The 20105-nt window shown below is 33.3% G+C and overlaps 1 protein-coding gene and 2 long non-coding RNA genes across 3 annotated transcripts in view; 2 read left to right on the forward strand and 1 right to left on the reverse strand.

The window, feature by feature from the left end:
- The window catches only part of LOC105146932 (uncharacterized), an 88200-nt gene that overhangs the window by 48020 nt on the left and 20075 nt on the right, over nt 1–20105 (forward strand). The gene's annotated exons all lie outside the window — the stretch shown is intronic.
- LOC147910990 (uncharacterized) lies at nt 894–4209 on the reverse strand. Its single transcript, XR_015545905.1, has 2 exons — nt 4123–4209; nt 894–3924 (listed from the first exon to the last, which is right to left on the reverse strand). It is a non-coding gene; the product is annotated as an uncharacterized LOC147910990 (long non-coding RNA).
- On the forward strand, nt 9603–19662 carry LOC147910991 (uncharacterized). Its single transcript, XR_015545917.1, has 2 exons — nt 9603–9730; nt 9820–19662. It is a non-coding gene; the product is annotated as an uncharacterized LOC147910991 (long non-coding RNA).

Genomic DNA, 20105 nt, shown 5'->3' on the forward strand with positions numbered 1-20105 from the left:
TATTCAGGAAAGATTCCTGAGTACTCTTGTCGCGCGGTATCCTTGATCCTGCCACGAGTTCAGGACGAGAGGGAGAACGAGAGCGAGCGATGCAAAAAAAACGAGAGATAGAAATCGTATAGGAAACAAGAGAGAGGTCAGAGGAAAGTATTGTGAGAACGAAGGTGGTCGTTCCTATTGGTTGGCGGCCATCGGCCGACTCGCCAGACCCGGCGTCGCCTGCGGTATATGCTCGGATTACGTCACACAGCGCGCTCTTTGATAAGCGCACGTGCGCGAGCGCATGTGTGCGTGAAGTGTCGGGGTGCGCCTACATGTGCGTCGTCGTTGTAACGCACACGATCAGCGCACAAACGAGCGATGTTACATGTATCAATGCGGGACGAACGTATGTAAGCGTGAAGAACCTTGAATGGCGACTGCGTCTCCGCGTGCGCAGCATTTGTGGCCGGTGTGCGGTCGGCAAATTACCGATTGACCAGTATTTCGGATTAATTTACGTCACACACGACAACGATGCGTGTAACGCATCGTGATTAATCGACCTTGATTCATGGTCCATAAATATTTACATATTTACATGGAATTATACGACCGATTGTACTACGAACGCGGCACTCAGCTTCGTTATCTTATCTGTTTGTTATTCATGTCAGGTGGACATGAATAACAAACCGGCCTAGAAACCCAGGAAGCTCGAAATCAATAATATCTCGATGATTCCTGAACTGCGTTCAGAAACTTCATCTGAAAATGATACCCGGGTATCATTTTATTCTTAGATCTGTTCTTTTTTGAAGAAAGTTCTGAACTGGTACCGTTGTTATTAGTTGAAGTAAAACAAATTATATTTGTTTCTCTCCAACTTGTTGCATTAGTGTACATCAGTTCAGAATTTTCTTAAAAAAAAAAAAAAAAAAAAAAAATAGGTTTCATATTTAGCAAGGATGAAATATACTTAAAATTCCTGAATGTACCCCTGAATTTCAATATTTTTTTTTGACACTCTGAAAATAAGATTCTGATTGTGTCAAGATAAACGAGTGATTATAAAATAATAATAGAATCTTTAGTTTTTTTTAATTATAAATTAAATCACATATTAACGCAGTCATTTTATTGACAGTCTCTTGTACAGATTAACTTAAGTCTTATCCACCGATCGAGTCCCTCCGACCTATCTCTTTCTTTTTATTATTTCGAATTCTATGTCTCGATTCTTTTTGGATACGGTAATTATTTGAGGTCTTCTTTGTTTGATCAATTTGTAAAATTCTTTCTTCTGATTGATCAAATGCTTCAAAAATTTATAGTGAAACTTTAATTGCACTTTTGTTCCGCGACTTTTGGTATTTTTTTTAAGAATCGATTTTATCACGATCTAATTTATCTTTCAATAATCCGTATTCATTATTTACGTGTTGACATATTATCTTTTGACAGGATTTCATATTCTCAATTATTTACTCCTACCCTAGATCTTACAATATTCAAGTCTTTTTTTTTTATAGATAAGCTAGTGTACATTTTGAATTTAAAGTAAAATATGTTTGATTATTATTCTATTTTTTTATTATACATTTGATATTTAGCAAAATCGAGAAGGAAAGTTCCAGTACAATTTAATATAATTCAGGAATAAAAAACAAGCCTCTTGTTTACTACTGTAAAGCAGCGTTTTACGAATCGTTTTCTTTCTGCAACCGCTGACGTCATCTTGCGCCAAAGCTATTTCTAATGATAGAAAATATGCGCACGGCCAGTTGAATCCATTCTCCGACTGGATGCTGCATCTCTTCGCTGTTTTGCATAGTTTGTTTACGCGACATCTCTCTGGATGCTGACTTATTGGATTTATGAGCGGGCTTCGTGCCAAGTGAATCGTGCGATAAGAGCACTTTTACAGATAATTATCGAAGTCGATAAACTCCCACAATTTATTTTTCAACAATGTTATCTCGCGCCTTTCTTTTTTTTTGGAGAACAGAGAGAGAATGTTTTCATAACATGTTGACGATAGGAGAGTTTTCGTTGATTGAACTTTTCTTTCTCTCTCTCTCTCTCTCTCGCAGAAAATTCCGGGAGCGTCTCTGTATAAAGCGGCGAAAATTTCTAAACTTATCAGAGCGTAGCCGAGATCGCTCTCGTGGAAAATCGGTTTCGTGAAAAAATCTCTCGCCGATGATGCTTGCACGTGCAGCTCAGTTCAAAAGCGGTCCCGCTGGATTCGACTTGTTTACGTTGCGTGGCCCGCGGACGGGACTGTTTGCAAAACATAGATAACGTATTACCTTACACAAACTCTTGAACGCGCCGCAAGTTCAACAAAGTAAGTCATTGTATGCGTGCGCGCGCGTTGTGCGACATGAGATTACGTCAGCTTGATGTCAGCTTGGCAGAAAGAGCGTTGAGAGAATGGCAATAATGTAGGAACTTCCGCAGCAAGGCGAATCATCAGTTTTCCAATGGATGTCTCTTCCTCCATAAAATAAAGGAAATGAAATAACACGATGCAATAAACGTCGCAACCTTTTTATTATGTATGATATATGCGCATCTTGTTAACTCTCGTGTCTTTTCAAACGTTGGCACGTACATAAATTGATATTAGAGACTTTTTGGTTTGAATCGTTTGAATTTTAACCTTCGGGTTTTTTTTCAACGAGAAATTGTCTCTTAAATCTCAATAAAAATTTTTTATCCAATTATGGAAACATTTACGTAACGCGTAATCTATTAACACGCTTACGTAAAACTACGGACAATGAATATAATAATGTCTAACGTATTTCTGATTGCGAGAAACTCTGAGTCGTTAAGAAATAATTTCTCGAATGAGAATTGAAACGGACGTCATAGATCGTTAATTTATTGCTCTTTTAATTCAATTAGATTTCTTATTCTTTTTAGAAATTTATTTGAAATTATATCAATTCGTATGTAGTTTGAAAATTTGTGTTAGATTTAACACATTTTATGTTTCAAATGGTGTACCCAAATTTTTATGTTAATTTAACACAAGATAAATATATTAGAAAGTGACACAAATATTAAATAATAAAATTAACAAAAAAGACGTAATACTAATGTATTGTATATTATTTAATATATAATAATTATATCTTAAATTAAATTAAATTAATTAATATAATTTGTAAGCAAATTGTGGAAGCATATTTCTTCAGTAAAATTAACATTTATAATTTATACAATATTAAATTAACATGTAAAATTAACATTAATAATATGTTACATTAACACACACTTTACTTAGAATTTATCTTTTAAAATAATTATTAAAGATTAATGTTAATTATTGACTTATTTATAAAGTGTGTCACTTTAGCATTAAGAAACATTGAGTTAATTTAATACATTAAAATGTTCAACTATTATAACATAATCACATTATATTAAATTAATACTCAAATATATATGCATGTGTTAAAATTTTAATCGATTTTAATACGGATACAAAATGTTTTTTACTGCAACTTCGAATTGGGGTCTGTTTCCGAAGTACTTTTGGGCGAAGTACGATGACGCAAAGACCCGGTTTCATCCTGGCGAAGTTACCACTTCGTTGGCAATGTTGGTCATGTTCTTGCACGAGCCGGCTTTACGTAACGATTTGCTCATTCGATAAACAAGGTGTCAAACCTCTCTGGCAATTAGTCATCCTGCATCAGCAAGCATTATAACAATTGTCTTTAATCTTTTACCTTTAGTGAGCGTTTTGCTCATACGCGATTCTAATCCCTTGTCTCTCTTTGTATTCTTTGTGTATTATTCTCCGAGAAATCGTCGACCGACCGTCGAACTCTACGTCACAATTTCGCAAACTCCTTTCCTCACATCGCTATTTTAATCTTTAAGTAGGTAGGTGGCTACAGCATTCTACGCATAGCTATTTTAAAAAGTGTTCTGGAAAAGGAAAATACGAGTAAAAAGAATGGCCCAGAAGTCTTAAAATTAATTATTTTTATATTCCTCTATCTTATAAAAATATAAATAATATAAATTTAATTCTATTATATATATATATATATATATATATATATTGTTAAAAAATTTAACAATAAAAATAAAATTTGTTTGGGATGTTCCGAGCATTCCACTTACCTACTTAAAGGATAAATATCACGGAACGTTAAAATAGAAACGCTTATGTTAGAGTAAATCTTTATCGTTCCATCTGCGCATATGTATCGAGGCTCGTTTGCACATAACAAAGAGCGCACAGATCCTGGAACGCATCTCTCTCGTTGTTACGCGAGTATCGGCCTTACGTAACCGCAGTCATGCATCGAGTCGCGCTGGTCGCGCATGCCGTGATCGCGTGTGCGAATCGCGATTCGCGATTCGCTCGATCGTGCTTATCGCTTTATTAGTCGGTTCTTTATTGCACTGACGACCCGGTTGACGCGTCTCATCTATGATAGCAGATGCAGACGCAGCAGCACGATAAAGAATCTCTTTCCCTCTCCTTTCCCTGTCATTCTTTTTCTTCATCGTCGCAGCTGTTGCGTTCGTATAAAGTTCATATAAAGTCCTAACGGAAACTTTATTGCTATCGAGCAACTCTTTTCCTAAACATCTAGCAAATCTCGAACTTCGGCGCGACACACTGTATCTTAGATCAGTATTGGAGTCAATTCTGACGTAAAAATGACGATCATTTGTGAATTTATTCTTTTATGGATGTTGATACTTCCAAGGCTATAAGTAGCATACGAAAATTTAAACAGTAAAACGTAAACAGTACGTTGAAAAAATTTCTGGATGAAAATGAACAAATCAGTAGATTCTAATTATACAATATCAATCAGAAGTTCGATCATCTTGATTGGACATTTGATTATCTCGAATTATCTAGAATTATAATAGATTTAACTGTACAATTCTGTTTTTGTTTACTTTTTACTAGAATTTCAATTAATGCAATCAGACTTTTTCCACTATAAGCAAATCAACATTTGCTACTGCTTACGTTATTGCCTTACGTCTTTTATTGTAATTGGCTGATTCGCTTATATCTAACTGCCTTATTTTCATTTGTGTGTCACAGCCTTAATAAAAAAGCTGTTTTTCATATCAAGCCATTATCATACTTGTCAATAGAAGCATGTCGATCGTCGTAAAGACTGGTAATTATTATAGTTTGTCGAAAGGAAATCTTTCAATCCAATGATGCAATAAAAAGAACAATTACTTTGATTGAAAATAAAATAAAGGGATTTCTTTCGTTGTTCTATAATGTGCTGCTTTCGGCAATACGTTGCACAGACTTAAAATTTAAATTTAATGGATCTGGTTGGCTTTGCCAATAGCTGCGGCGGAATAAAAAAATTTTTTTAAAATACTTTTTCCATATCATAGAAACAACAAATCCGTCTAGTAATCCGTCTTTGGTTTTCTTTTTCGATAAAATCGATTTCAGAATTCCCGATATGCGCTCGTGAGGACTACACGTCGGTGTAGCGCTATCGACCTTGACATTGACCACGGTTGTCACGGCGCGTTTACGTAATCGTTCAACGCCAACAGTCCAACAGTCACGTGCTAATGTAACGCACGCCTAATGCGGTTGGTGCATACGCGCTGCTACACACCAAGCCTAGTCATTATGCGTGGAGTATAGGGACCTCGTCTACCCGAAGACTCTCTTGAGAAATCACGACGCACAGCCGGTAAACGCGGAAAAACGAGCGTAAGTTAGCGACCAGTCTAGCCAGCTGATGCGTGTGATCGAGAGGTTTATTCGTGATCGATGCGATCTCGTTGAACTTTGATCGGAGTATTATGTCCTCAGCACCTAGCCAGACACCGAAACCGATGGAATTGCAGTGACTTGAGATTTTCTATTGATACTAGCGATATGCAAAAATAGCTTTAACAATTTTTCCGATTGATGGATAGTCGCGATCAAAGTGCAAAGAAGTCATTTCTCAGAAGCTCGTGTTTAATTGGAAACATTTGATACACGCGGATATTTCAAAGCCTCCGGATGTCTCCTTTTAGTTTCTCTGACTAGAAAGAACATTGAAGGAAATTATCACTTTTTAAACGAATAAATAACAAATTTTGAAGTCGAAATAAGGGCTAATAATTATTTCTTTATAATTAAAATACTACAATATATTATTGAAGATAGCTCAAACTTGAGCCAAAAAACGTTTAATTTTCTTATGTATTAATTATTTATTATATTTTATCAAATATAATTTTATCGTCCGTGCGAGACTCTTATTAACTCTATTTTAATTTTATATTTATTATTTTCCGTTCTTTTACAACTTTCAATTATTTCTGCAATTGAGTATCGATTTAAAATTTTGTTAAAATCTTGAGATTAACCAGAATATTCCATCACTTATGTTCTTTTCTTGAATTTAATCTTGGCTAGAAGGCATTCGCAGCCTTGGCCAAAAGTATATAAACTATATAAAGCATCCCCATAAAATAAAGTAAACCTTTTACATTTTAATATCTGTTTAATAAAAAATAATTTCATTAAAAAAAATAGTATAATATTTATATTTTTATAAAAATTATAATATTTTCTTGATTTTTTTTTATTAGTTTTTCTTTAATTATTTCATTACGTCTTTTTCAAAAAAATGCAGTAAATTGAGGATGTCTTATGCTTACAGTCAAAGTTATATAGCTTCTATTAATAATTACTCGAAAACTGTAAATGTCTCAGTAATCGCGCTTCAAATAGACTGAAAATAATACGAAGATTTTGCGATGCTCGCACTCTATGAAAAGTACGACTTGCCAGATCTGCGACTTCGCATTTTATTATATATTTAACTTTCAAATTTTATTTTTTCGATATTATCGCGTACATGCCGTGTGGAATCGACGGTTATGGAGAATAAACTGCACGTTTTTACCTGTGCTGTTCACGTGAGAGCCACGACAAATGTATATACGACTGAACACTTATCTATCGCGTTAATTACGCGACTCACGCGTTGTCGCCTATTACATAAGTCACCACCTGAAGCGAAATTTCCTATATTTTCGCATAACAACGTTTGCTGATCAGCCAACATTCATCGTAACTTTTTCCTTCTCTTTCGGAGAAAACAGGAGCGATTCGTATAGTCTCGAATCGTCAAATATGAATTTGCTCGCATTCTCAGAAATTTACTCGATATTCCATCAATAATTAGACACCGTTTGGAGATTGTCGGAGTCACCTGGCGTTTCCTGAAATAACAGTCGCGCTTTTATCCGCGCGAGTCGCGTTTTTATCTGCGCAGCAGAAAACAAATCCGAGTGGAGTTTGCGTGGAGTTTAATTGTGGCCGGAATCCTCCGACCAACGTGCCATTTGCTCCAATAAAGACCGCGGCGCGATAAAAATATTGTAACGCCAAGGTCACTCGCGCGTGTCCAATTACTCGTCACGATTCGCCGACATTTTCTGCCGGATACCTCTTCCACCGTCGCAAAGATTCTTCTTTGTAGCATCGTCTTCGTTGACGCAAAAAAACGCGCATCCGTACGTGATTCTTCTTGATTTTCACTCGAACGAGAGATCGGCTCGCGGATTATGCAATGCGTAGCTAATGTTCATTTCTATCAACGCAATGTGAAATTTTGTCTCAGTTTAACTTGATCTTTATTTTTGTCTAATTCTTAGAACTAAAAAACAACAAAAAGTGTACTAAACTGAAATTAAAGTTAAATCTATTGGGTTGAAATAATAGTTTGTAGCACTAAGAACTTCAACTTCAAGTTCAGTTCAATAAAAATTAAAAAATTTTATTTTATTTTTAATTAAACATTTTAAATTATAAATTATAAATTAAACATTTTTAATTAAAAACTAAATTTAAGTTTAAGAAAGAGTTTTGAAGCTCTCTTGAGTTGATAATCTCTTCTTTCGAAAGGTCACTATATTCTTTTTAATTCCTGTATAAGTTTGATAATTTTTACGTATAAAATTACGAGCTGAACATAATGAGAAATTTTCTTGTCACTTTGTGGACCTGTCACGTCCAAAAAAACTTGCGAAGATTTTTGCTACTTAACGTGGAAGCTTAAATCTTTTCTTACAGAACAGTTTAAAAAAATTTTTCTAAGAGTTTTTGTTACTGAATTATCGCGTTACTGAATTAATAAAAGAACATTTAGAACTTTCATTGTTTATAATTCTATTAAAAATCATCGTACCAAAATTCAAAAAACAGATTTTTAAGCTTGAAACTTTGCTCTATCGAATGATCTAGTTGCCATTTTTTTTTTAAACATGTAAACATCATACATCAAATAAAGTAGCACTACAAATTTTTGTTCCGACTCAATTGTATATTACTTTACTTTATAATCAATTAAAATTAGAATGAAACGCGCGCGATATAAATTAAAGTGAGATAGTATATATGTACACAGGGAAGAAGTATATATACTTTTCTCTCTTGTATAGAATTTTGTCAAAATCATTCGTGACCAGACTCTGTTATAGGATCGCTGAAAGTAAAAATAAATATGGGAAGGTCGATTTTGCTGAAGTATAGGTACATCTGAAAATTTAGCTAAATATAGATCTGAAAATAATTTTGTTTGGACTATCGAAATAATTATGTAATACGCTCAAACTGGTTGTTAAGAATGTCAAAACTTTTTGCAACTTTTCTCTCATCTTTGAGATTTCTACGTAATTATTTTGATGGTCTAACAAAATTATTTTCAGATCTCTGTGCTAAATTTTTAGATATTTCAACAAAATCATTCTTTTCGTGTGAGCGAACATTTTCGCCGCAAATCACGGAAAGGGATTTGAAAGATATATCGATACTATATATCGATTAGTAAGTAGAGTACGATTTCATCTTTGACATTTCGACGATATGTTCGTATACGATACATCGTGAAATGCACGTAAATGCGATTAATTGTCGTGTGACATCGAGTGAAATTTGAATAACTAGAAACGCAGAATGCAAGTTTTCCATATAAGCGGCGAGCACAATTCCGCTAACTCAATATAATTCGGATGAAATGCCTCACCGCATCAGGTTGCATAATTCTGTTCGCGGGCATCCGGTTTATGGCAAATGTACATGCGCATAAGCACGCACGCTCGTAACTACACTCCGATTTCTCGGTGATACGCTCGTCCGCGTAGTAGGCCATCCTCTTTGCGCGTCATTGTTCCCAGGGTTAAATGCTCAGGCCGAGGAAGTGACAGTGATTTAATCATTCTCGGTTTTTGCGATGAATTAACGGTCGAATTGTGTTGAGTCACAATCGATTTGCCACAACCGCCATGTCCGAATTGGACGGAATACAGAAATCTTTTAAAGTAAAAGATGGACACCGTCTTAAATTGTTTGGGGGACTAAAGGACGTATGGTTGTATTACTTAAAAGTATCATATCAAAAAAGACTACTGGAAAAAGAGATGCATTAATTGGAATTCTAATGGAAGAAATGGACAAATTTTATAGTTAAATCTATTATGATTCTAGTCAAGATAAGTTCATCCATCTTTAACCAGAAATTTTTGTGATGTAGGCAGTGTAGTATATGTATATTTTTTATTCTATGTCTATGAAAGGAGTAAATATTAGCCAATATAGCCGATATCAGCAAAAAAATTTTGATCGTGAATACCCTGAAATTAATTGCAAGAAACAAATAATTTGGCTTATTAATAGTTTATGCAGCACAATGATCGTATTTGCTGCAGTTTTAGGTACATAACTTTTAAATAAGTAAGTGGATCCAAATAAACTTTTATACAAGCATTTATTACTGTTTTATTGGTATATATTTATTATATTTTACTGTATACTTATTATAGTGATCTCATCAGTTTGACCTTGGATGGCGTCGCTAAGATCAGTTTATTTTGACATAAAACTTCACATAAGAATCCAAGCAAGTATAATAAAAAAATTAAATAAGTCTTAAACTAATAAAAAAATTATGTTCAATTTTTATATAATAAATATTCAGACGTAATAATAAAACAATCTACGGAATTTTTACATTTTTAATTTTACATTTAATTTTACATTTTTAATAATGCCTCGAAACGTGACACATAAGACATAATAAGATACAATAGATATCCTATTTCATTTTGCCTTATGCATATATCTCATTTTATCTTAAATATCATCCTAAATATGACGAATCAAAGTTTTTCCAATTCTTACTTAAGAATCTCTAAAACGGACATAAGGAAATAGAGGGCTTTTCTGTGCAAGGCGAATCGATCGTTTTCCCTCGAAGAAGCTATGTAACCGCACTCGATGAGACCTGTCCGTTTGTCGTGAAATATTAAGGTCACTTCGTACACTTACACGTGCCGCTCGATGTGACGACATATATACGTCGGCGAGATAAAAAGATATTCCTGAAATTGAAATACACGTATTGCTTGCACGTATATACTTGCGCTTGTACGATTGTCGTAGGCATATCAAGTGGCGAAGAGCGCTAATCGACTCCAAGACTCGCTCGCAGGCTCGTTTTAATGAATCCAGGAGGCAATTGGAGAGGCGACGCGCTTAACGTTCATGACGCTCCACTCGGGATTACCGTCTTTGAAATTGATTCAATTGCCTCGACGTCGCGCGTTTTAGTATCATGTGTGGATAAGGCTAATATTTCATTTGTTGTACGACAACAAATGAAATTTTTCGCTGCATTTTGCAGAAAAAGCAACTTTGTTATTATAAAATTATTATAAAATTCTTTAATTTGATTGGTTTTGCTCTTAGTTCCTCACTAAATTTAAATGTGTAAATCAACATTAAAAAATTTCACAAGAGTTACAAAGCTGCTTTTTTTTTATTGAATGCATTAATTAACAAATCAAGCTGACGTTATATGTCATCACTTTGACATCAATTTTGACGTCTTTGTTATTTTTAGGAACTTTCTAGAAACTTGAGAAATTCTTTATGCAGCCAGTTAACACGCTTGAAAAATTTGTCATACGATAAATGAAATTATTAGCCTAAGGGCACTATTTCATTTTTCGATGAAAAGTGTACGATAAAGTTTTAAGCTACTGTAGAACAGAGAACTTCCCTTCTCTAGAAACTCTTTCTTATAGCCAATCAATAGGTACACTTGAAAAATTTACTGTACGACAAATGAAATATTAGTCTATTGCCAATGTAGTTCTACCAATATAGGTTAATTTTAATCTCGGTTCAACTAACTCTTCATCTTTTTCTAGTTCCATTTTAAGAATTACAAAAAGACGAAGAGTGAGTTGAAATTAATGTTAATCTACATTGATAGAAATGGGTATAAGGACGACTTGTGAGTAAACTCCAATTAACTTAAACGGCGGTTAACTCAACCGGCAGATGTCCATTTCTATCAGTGTAGATTAACTTTAATCTTGGTTTGACTTACTTTTTATCTTCTAGTTCTAAGAATTAGAAAAAGATAGAGAATAAATTAAAGTTAATCTAGTTTGAAAATAGGCCAGAGAATCGCTTAAAGCAATATTTCTAATATACAATTTTTCATCGTCTTTTAGTACGTTAAATAACTATAATTCTATTAATTAATTTAATAATTTTATTCGTATCATATACTTAATAAAATAGTGTTGATTTTATTAATCGGAGTTTGATCAAATTCATCCCAATGTTATTCTCCGTTTAATTTATTCCCCATTTTTTTTCTAATTTTGGAAACTAGAAAAAGATGAAAGGCAAGTTAAACTAAGATTAAAGTTAATCCCCATTGGTGGAAACATAAATCAGCGAGTAATACGATTCTCCAAGTCGATCGCACTATCTCTATCTTGAACAGTTATCATTCTTTGTTTCCGACAATTAAACGACTACGTTATACGATAAGACTCATCGCTGTGTTATCGCGCGTTCGTCCCTGACCCGATGTATTCCGCGTGAAAGCCACGGTGTAACAATGTTCTTTTTCTCACCCCCAACTTTCACTGCTCGACATTTCTATGGCGCCACGACTACTGCGCCACGTTTTCAGCGCACGCCTTTCGATTTCCACGCGCGACGCGCAGCATCCGGCGTGGTTTCCTGCGTGGATCGATCGGGGTTCTATCGTCCGTAACTGTTTTCCGCCACCTTGTACGCGGACACGATCGAAGCCCGACCACGCCAACCGACCGCCATCCCCACATCAGCCCTCTCCCGGGGGTGAAGGGGGGAGGGCGAGAACGACAAGAGCGGTGAGAGAATGAGAGGAAGAGGACGCGAACGGTAACGACGCGTACACGCTCGGGTGGACAAAGAAGGCGGCTACTATTTTCGTCCACTGTTTCATGGAAGTGACCCAGCACCCGTAGCAAAGCGTACGCTCGATCCCTTCGCGATGTAGGTCGCAAGCTGCTCGCTCTGATGCGTCGTCGATGCGGAGTGCGCGCGCGCGCGCGCGCGCGGTTGTTCTCGAGCCTTGTTCCAAATTTAGTAGTATTTTCATCCGAGAGAATCTACCACCTTTTACACAGGGTTTTTCGGCGCACTTCAAAGATTTCAAGGGCGGCCTCGCAACGTTGTTGTTGTTGTTGTTGTTACAAGTGGTCTTCATATCATTAGAGGTGTCCACTGAAACAATGGCAAGCACCGCTCTTACACAAAAAGATTTTATAAGAGGATATATAGGAAGATTGATTTTAATATAAATTTAATTTTAAAAATAAATCGCTTCAAAACGGATTATGGGATATAAATGTTTGGAAGTCTTGTAATTTATATAATCTATATAATCTCAATATAATTAAAGTAGGTTATAGAAAACTTACTTATAATAATTATTAAGTTTTATATAAACTGTTAATAAGCCGGATTAAGTATAAATGTTATCTAAACTTTCTAACGCTCTGATTTCTGATGCTCTCATTTTTTTTTAATGATCATATTATATAGAGATTCTAGTCAATCGAGAACTTTTTCTTAATTTTTCCATATTTAAAAATTTCTTATGTTTATCTTAAACTGTAATGGGAACATATAGGTTCTTGTTAATTAATAATAAAGTTAAAACTTTGAAAATAATTAAAAAAATAGTACCTTCTGAAAAAATATTTTAATGCGTATTTATACGTAACAAGGTTTAGAAGCAACAATTTCTATCAATAATATACGTATTTAATTTGTGTTTTTCAAATAATTGTTATAAGAATATACAAATACAGATTAAGAATATATAATTAAAATTGAAAAATTCTTGAAGAAAATAAAACTAATAATAAAAAAAACTTCGGTAAGCCTTAAGGATAAATTTTTTTAGCATTATAATTAAAAATATCTTCCTATTACGAGTTAATTTCATCGTCGTACGTAAACAAAATATAGTGATAATAAAATAATTTGAACATAATGAACAATAAAAAGGGGAGAGAGTTGCTGAAGCGCCCTAGTTTCCTCTCCATTAAAAAAGATTGCAAATATGCCAGTCTCTTCTTGTTCCAGTCGCACGCGCACGCACACAAATACGGCATTCTAATTTCGCATGGTTTATTGACGAGCCACCGCATATTTTTTTTCCCGATAGTTACTGACTTCGAGCTGTGAGCTCCATTTTGCGAGAGATGGATCGAACGTCGACGCGACTAGAAAGGTGGGGGTGATCGAACTCGCAACGCAACTGGGTCGCGACTTGTTCGATCAGCACCGACAGTCAACCTCGATGCGCTGGTCAAGATTTTTTGACGTTTTCCGTATTTCTCTGAATCTCACATATAGTAGTCTGTTTGCACACGTCTCAATATTCGATGGACTCGTTTCTAATATCTTCTTTAATATCGCTTCAAATAACACAAATTAACACAGTATAACGTTACATTGATATTATAATTTTCCACTCAACAACATAAATGTAATGTACTACATGTTGTACGTAACAGTTATATTATTGTTGAGTAGAAAATTATAACATTGATTTAAAAGTTACTATTAGTTTGTGCTGTATGAGGCATTGAAGAATGTATTGCATTCATTTTTACAAAAATAAACATATATATGAAAGTTGTGTTTATAACATTCTATTTTCATTGAATAACATTTTTATTATTATTATTAACTTTATTTGTTATTATTGTTTTTATTGTTATAAAAAATTGATAAAGCAATAATAAAAATTTTAACTTTTTTGTGTAAATATTTTAAATATTCAAGATGATTTATGCAAAGACTATTCAGAGATTAGTTACAAAGATTTATAGGAGAAATAAAATAGGAGAATTTATAGGAGAAATAAGATTTATAGGAGAAATGAATAAAATATTTTGTTTATTTACAGAATAACTAATCTCTGCATTGCAATGTAATGTTATATAAATTATCTTGAATACTTAAAATTCTTAGAATACTTCTATAAAAATTGAAATTTTTGTTATTACAATATTTTCATATATTTTATAATTTTCATTTCCATATATTTCTATTAGAAAACTAAAAAACAAATTAAAAAATACTATTTCTTATTTTAAAATAATTTTTCATCCAGATGATAAATTGTCACCAAAAACATTTTTTGTATTATTTTTAAATGTAATCTAGAATAATCTATAATTTTTACTTTGAAAATATTTTTAATACATTCTGAAATGCGATAAGAAAAGCGACTGAGATTGGCATGAAACTATAGGTATTTTCCAATAAGAAACATAGATGACACAATGAATCATTACATCTTTGTTGTTTACTAATGCTAAATAAAGTGAAATAGTGCATTCACTGTGCTACACTGTGTCGGTTGTGTCTCTCGCTGGAAAACATCCTGCATAATTTCGAATGATACTTGTACAAATAGAACGTATTGGTATACCTATTCTATTTGTGTTTATTGTCTTTGCAGAGTCTTTGATACTTCTAGAATGAAAACAATTTCGAGGAATAGCCTCAATGGTGAAGCGACTATTATGGTCGATGACTATAGGACAGTCTTACAATAGGTATATGCAACTCTATTCAACTCTATTTTAGAAAGAAAGGGAGAGAGAGAGAGAGAGATTAATAAGATATAAAGTGAAAAATTAAGTTAAATGAAAATGATTACATTTTCGGTTACATTATTGTTTTCTTTGATTCTCCGACAATGTGAAATTTTTATTTTTTGTTCGCAATCTGGAACTCAAAACTTTAATACAGATTTTTCTATTGTTTTGAATTGTATAAAATTGTGAAAAAATTTTACATATTTGTAAAAGCTTTAATAACGAGTTTTTATTCATCATTGAAGTTGGTTGGTATATTATGATGTTAATATACAGGATGTCCTGTAGAATACCTTGTTCTAGGAAATTGCTGAAATTTTAATTAGCTGTTATTTTTAAACACATCCTTAGGGAATAGGAAAAATAAAATATGTTTTAATAGAGGACATTTAACAGTTTTATTTATATAAAATAAAAACAATCGAAAATATTTGTAGCATTTAATTAAATGTTTATAAAAATATCAAATATTGTTAATCTTAATAATACACATTTTTGAAGTGCTAATTTCTTAATAATTTTTTGGAAATTTAAAAAACTTTATATACTAATACTGTTTTATTGATTTTTCTACAGATTTTAATGTATCAATCAGTACTTACAATAAAAAAATTGATTGTTCTAAGCGCTTTTTTAATTCTCCACCAATATAATTGTTAAAGAATAAGGAAATATCACAAAAAAAAGTAGAACTGTAATAAAAGTATATTGTAACGTAAGAACGGTATTAATAATAATATCAAAATATGACATAGTTGCTTAATGACAAGACTTGCTTTGCATAGATTTACATAGATACAAAAATAAATGCGTACGCGTTCAAGCGAGTAATCGCTTTAAATAGATTAATCAACCTATCACTTTGTCAGATTGAAAAATGTGTAAAAGTGAACAAAGTATACAAACGCTTCAGTCTTTAAAATTAAATGAAAAAAAAAGGAACAACAAACACGCGCCGCCAAGATATACACTAATTATAAATTTCATCTTGCTTTAATAAAGTGAAGAGTCGGACTGTTTTTACGGGCATGTCCTCCATTTTTGAAAGACACCGCGCCACACCACGGACGCGAACGAACGAAGCGCGTTAATTATTTTCTGCGTTTAATTAAAGGTGTCTGCGAGACTCGCGGCGTGCACCGTGGCAATACCGGATGTACAGACTTGCGTGGTTTACAGTGCACGCGGTCTGGTCCCGTAATGCTAATGAATCTTCCGAGGCCAGAAGAGGCTTGCTCTAACGGTCTGAGCGCAGACAGCGCGGCGCTGGCCGGTGGATTATTAACTCCACCGAGTCGAAAGAGAGATACTCTCAAGGAGAGAGAGAGAGAGTGCAAAAACGCGATTCTCGCAAAACGCGACAAATGGCGTGTAGGGCTGGCGTGCATCTAAATCACTCTACACACACGTTTTCTTTTTCTTTCTCTTTCTCTCTCTCTCTTTCTCTCTCTTTCTTTCTTTGTATAAAAGCTGATGTATTTTTCTATTTTATGCTTCAATTTCAGCATAAATAGACTTTTACTTTGAAATATACACATACTGAGACATATTCACACATCGTTATTACTATAAATTATTTTTTTTTATTTTTGTAATTCTATAATAGATATTTTGAATTTAAATTTATTGTACATACTGTCTTTTAAAATTTTATATATACTGTTAGTACTTGAGAAGATACCATCTTATAGCGCTTAATAATTGACGATCTCTCTCTCTCTCTCGCTCTCCCTTCCTCCCTTTCTCTGATTGTAAACAGCAACTCTATGCGCATTTACTCCTATAACGCAGTCACGTTCTTGATATGAGTAATACTATCATTAAGCCTGCTTGTTATCTTATTGATTACGACATTTCATTATGAATTGTTGTGTTATTAAGAGATGTGAGTATAGTGCGAATGCTCAAATGTATGCTCACTTGAGTGTACTCGCGCACATAAATTAATTTCTACTTTATTTTATTTTACGTATAATTTCATTTTATTTTTATTTTTAAATTTGATTATGTGTAGTGTTACTTTTTGTTTCTATTCATTGTTGTAGTTGATGCTTTGCACTTGAGAGTATTTATTTCAGAGAGCGCCTAATAAATGATGACGCTGTCTCTCTCTCTCTCTCTCTCTCTCTCTCTCTCTCTCTCTCTCTCTCTCGATACGTAGAAACGAGTCGCTGGTATCGTGCATGCGGATGTAGAAGCCATTCCCGCTAAACGCGCCTGTAATTACAATTGACCGACATCCCACGTCTACTATCGGGACATCAAAGCGTCCGCGTTTCCGCGTGTCGTTCATAGAATCGCATATGCGATAGAAACGAATTTACATGCCGTTGTCGTTATCGCCGTGGAAACTAATCATCGTCGAAACCCGTCGAAGCACGCCACGCTTGTTCGCAACGACAAAGCAACCGTCACGCGACGTAATTTTATTTTAGTTTCTTTTTTCTCCCATTTCTCGCTAGATAAACGTGTCACGAGAAAGTGCAATGGAATCAATCATTATAAATCGTATTTCATCGTAGGTGCCAAACTTGAATGCGATAATCAATCCTATGCTCGGCATTTCGTAATAATCCACGCGATGCAGTGTGCAAATAACGTTATGCTCGCTAGATATTGAAATTGAAATTGAGATTGAATATGATATCAGAAGAAAGAAAACCAATACCAAGTTTAATGAACTTTACTTTGATTGGTCGTATTCAATCTCAGTCTTAAATTTTGATCCGATACGAATATCAGCAATTATCACTAAGGTAAACGTCCCAGTGACCGAACATGTATCTATTGGGTTGGTAAGAAAGTAATTGCGTTTTTTTAAAAGACATCTATCAATAAAAACCGCAATTACTTTCTTATTAAACAATATAAATATAATCTTGATAGAGTAAGTTTCAGCTTTAAGAATCTCTTTTTTAAATTGCGATACGAGACAATTTTTAATAGAGTTATAAGCAATTAAAGTCAAAATGATCCTGTTATTTAATCCGCGATAACTCACCAAAAATATTTAAAAAAAAAAAACAATTTTGTAGGGAAAGTATTATGTTTTCACGATAGGTAGTCGAAAATTTTCTCAAATTTGTTTTGGGCACGTTACAAACCCACAAAGTGAGAAGAAAATTTTCCGTATTTTTCTAGTTTTTGGTATGTAAAAATTACCAAACTCATACAAACTTAAAAAATATGACTTTTAAAAGTAGAGATTTCAAGCTTTAAAATCCTTTTTTTAAATTTAAATTTCATTTATTATTGACAAAGATATTGTACAATATATACAACTTTTGAGTTAAAAAAACTTTACAATTATTTCCTTGTCAATCCAATATATCTGTATACTTACACAAGATTTATTATTTTCAATCTTTAAATGTTTTTTTATTATAATATTATAATTTAATTATATTAAAAAATCATTTAAGGTTAATAATAATATAAATAAATATATTAAGTTTTGTATAAATATCCAGAGATAGATACATGTCCGGGCACTGGAACTTTTATTTTACAAATCCTTTTCTTCTTCTATTCCCTTTTGGATTTTCGATCTCATAAAGAAAGACTAGATGAGTACTGCGATTTAAACAAATAATGCAAAGTAGGAGTCTTCACCTATTGGAAAAAGAGTTTGATTGCATTAATTAGAATTCTGGTTGAAAATAGAGAAAGAAATTAGAATTTTCTGGTTGAATCTATGTATTATAATTCTAGTTGAGATAATCAGAATTCTGATTTATATGATCAAAATCCTTTGATTCATCCATTTTCAACCAGAAATTTTTCTCAGTTCGGTCAAGGAGACTCCATCACTATAGAAATTCTTAAGAAATTGAGCACTATACATTTGATCCGCCATATTTTTCAACACTTAAGATAGAACGAGATCGATATCTTGCATCTTAAGGTCAGAGCACAGAATTTTGCATAACGCATAAGAGAATCATAATCAAGCAGCCTTCATTTCATGGGAAGGAAACATACTAATTGACTGATTCTTTTATGCTTTATGTATTATGCAAGTCTTTATTTTATCTTATGCATCTATCTGATAGAATAAAGGCCTGAGCATAATTGAAAAGTACAAGTGATAGTAACAGGTAATAATATATTTCAATCTATAAAACTAGAATTTGGTTTCTGATTGGTTGCAATTTATTTTCACTTATTTTTGTGCCTTTCAATTGTGTCTCAGGCTTAAACGATGTTCATTCAATGTCTTACTTGAGGATCTCTAATCCGCGTCGTTTTCGCGCAACATTTCGCACATCGCAATGAATCTTAGTGTAAATGAATATGCGTTTGCGAAGCACGCACTTGTGTGAGGTGGGAGAAAGAGGTCTAGAAGCAGATAATCAGCTGAGTCTTGTACGGTGAAACAAGTGATTTGATATTCATTTAGTCACCCTTGAAATTCGAGTCGTGAAAAAAAATCACTTTCAGCCTGCATAACTTGCGATTACATTTTGGCGAATGCAAATGTCATGTCTCAGTGGGGGGAGAAAGTGATTGTGTCTCCAAGATCTACACGTAACACTTTCCAAGCCGCGGCAATCAATTTGCCGACATTCGAAGAGGAATGTTTCGCGATTCTGTTATCGCGAGTTCGAGATATAAGTAAGATCCGGTTAGTTTAGGTCAAGTGTACGTAATGATGCAAACTGTTTAATTTTAGTTTGCCACAGATAATTGCGTGGAAAAAAATAATATCGTATGTTATCAGCGTTAACTAAACAGCATTAGCTAACTGAAAATAATCTTGTTAATTTAGTAACAATATTATATATTAATCAAACAGATACTTCATAATCATGTTTCAATAAAGTGTTACGTATTTTATTAATAGATATTATTATATTGAATTAACAGTAAATTTACCAAGAAATCAATTGAAAGACCGATAAAGTATATAATACAAGATAAATGAAGATATAATACTCAACAGAATCAAGATTATTTTTAATAAAACTGATGTATAAGCAGCATTCGAGACAGCATTATTGTTAATTGCTCATCTTTTGTGTAGCTCTACTTCTTTTTATGTATTCTCTTTTATTGTCACCATTTTAATAAAATTATTATTATTATCATCATTATTATCATTATTGTTATTATTGTTTTATATATATATATATATATATATATATATT

Source organism: Acromyrmex echinatior, chromosome 1 (genome assembly GCF_024713525.1).
Source record: "Acromyrmex echinatior isolate Ae372 chromosome 1, ASM2471352v2, whole genome shotgun sequence".
Classification (NCBI taxonomy): Eukaryota; Metazoa; Arthropoda; class Insecta; order Hymenoptera; family Formicidae; genus Acromyrmex; species Acromyrmex echinatior.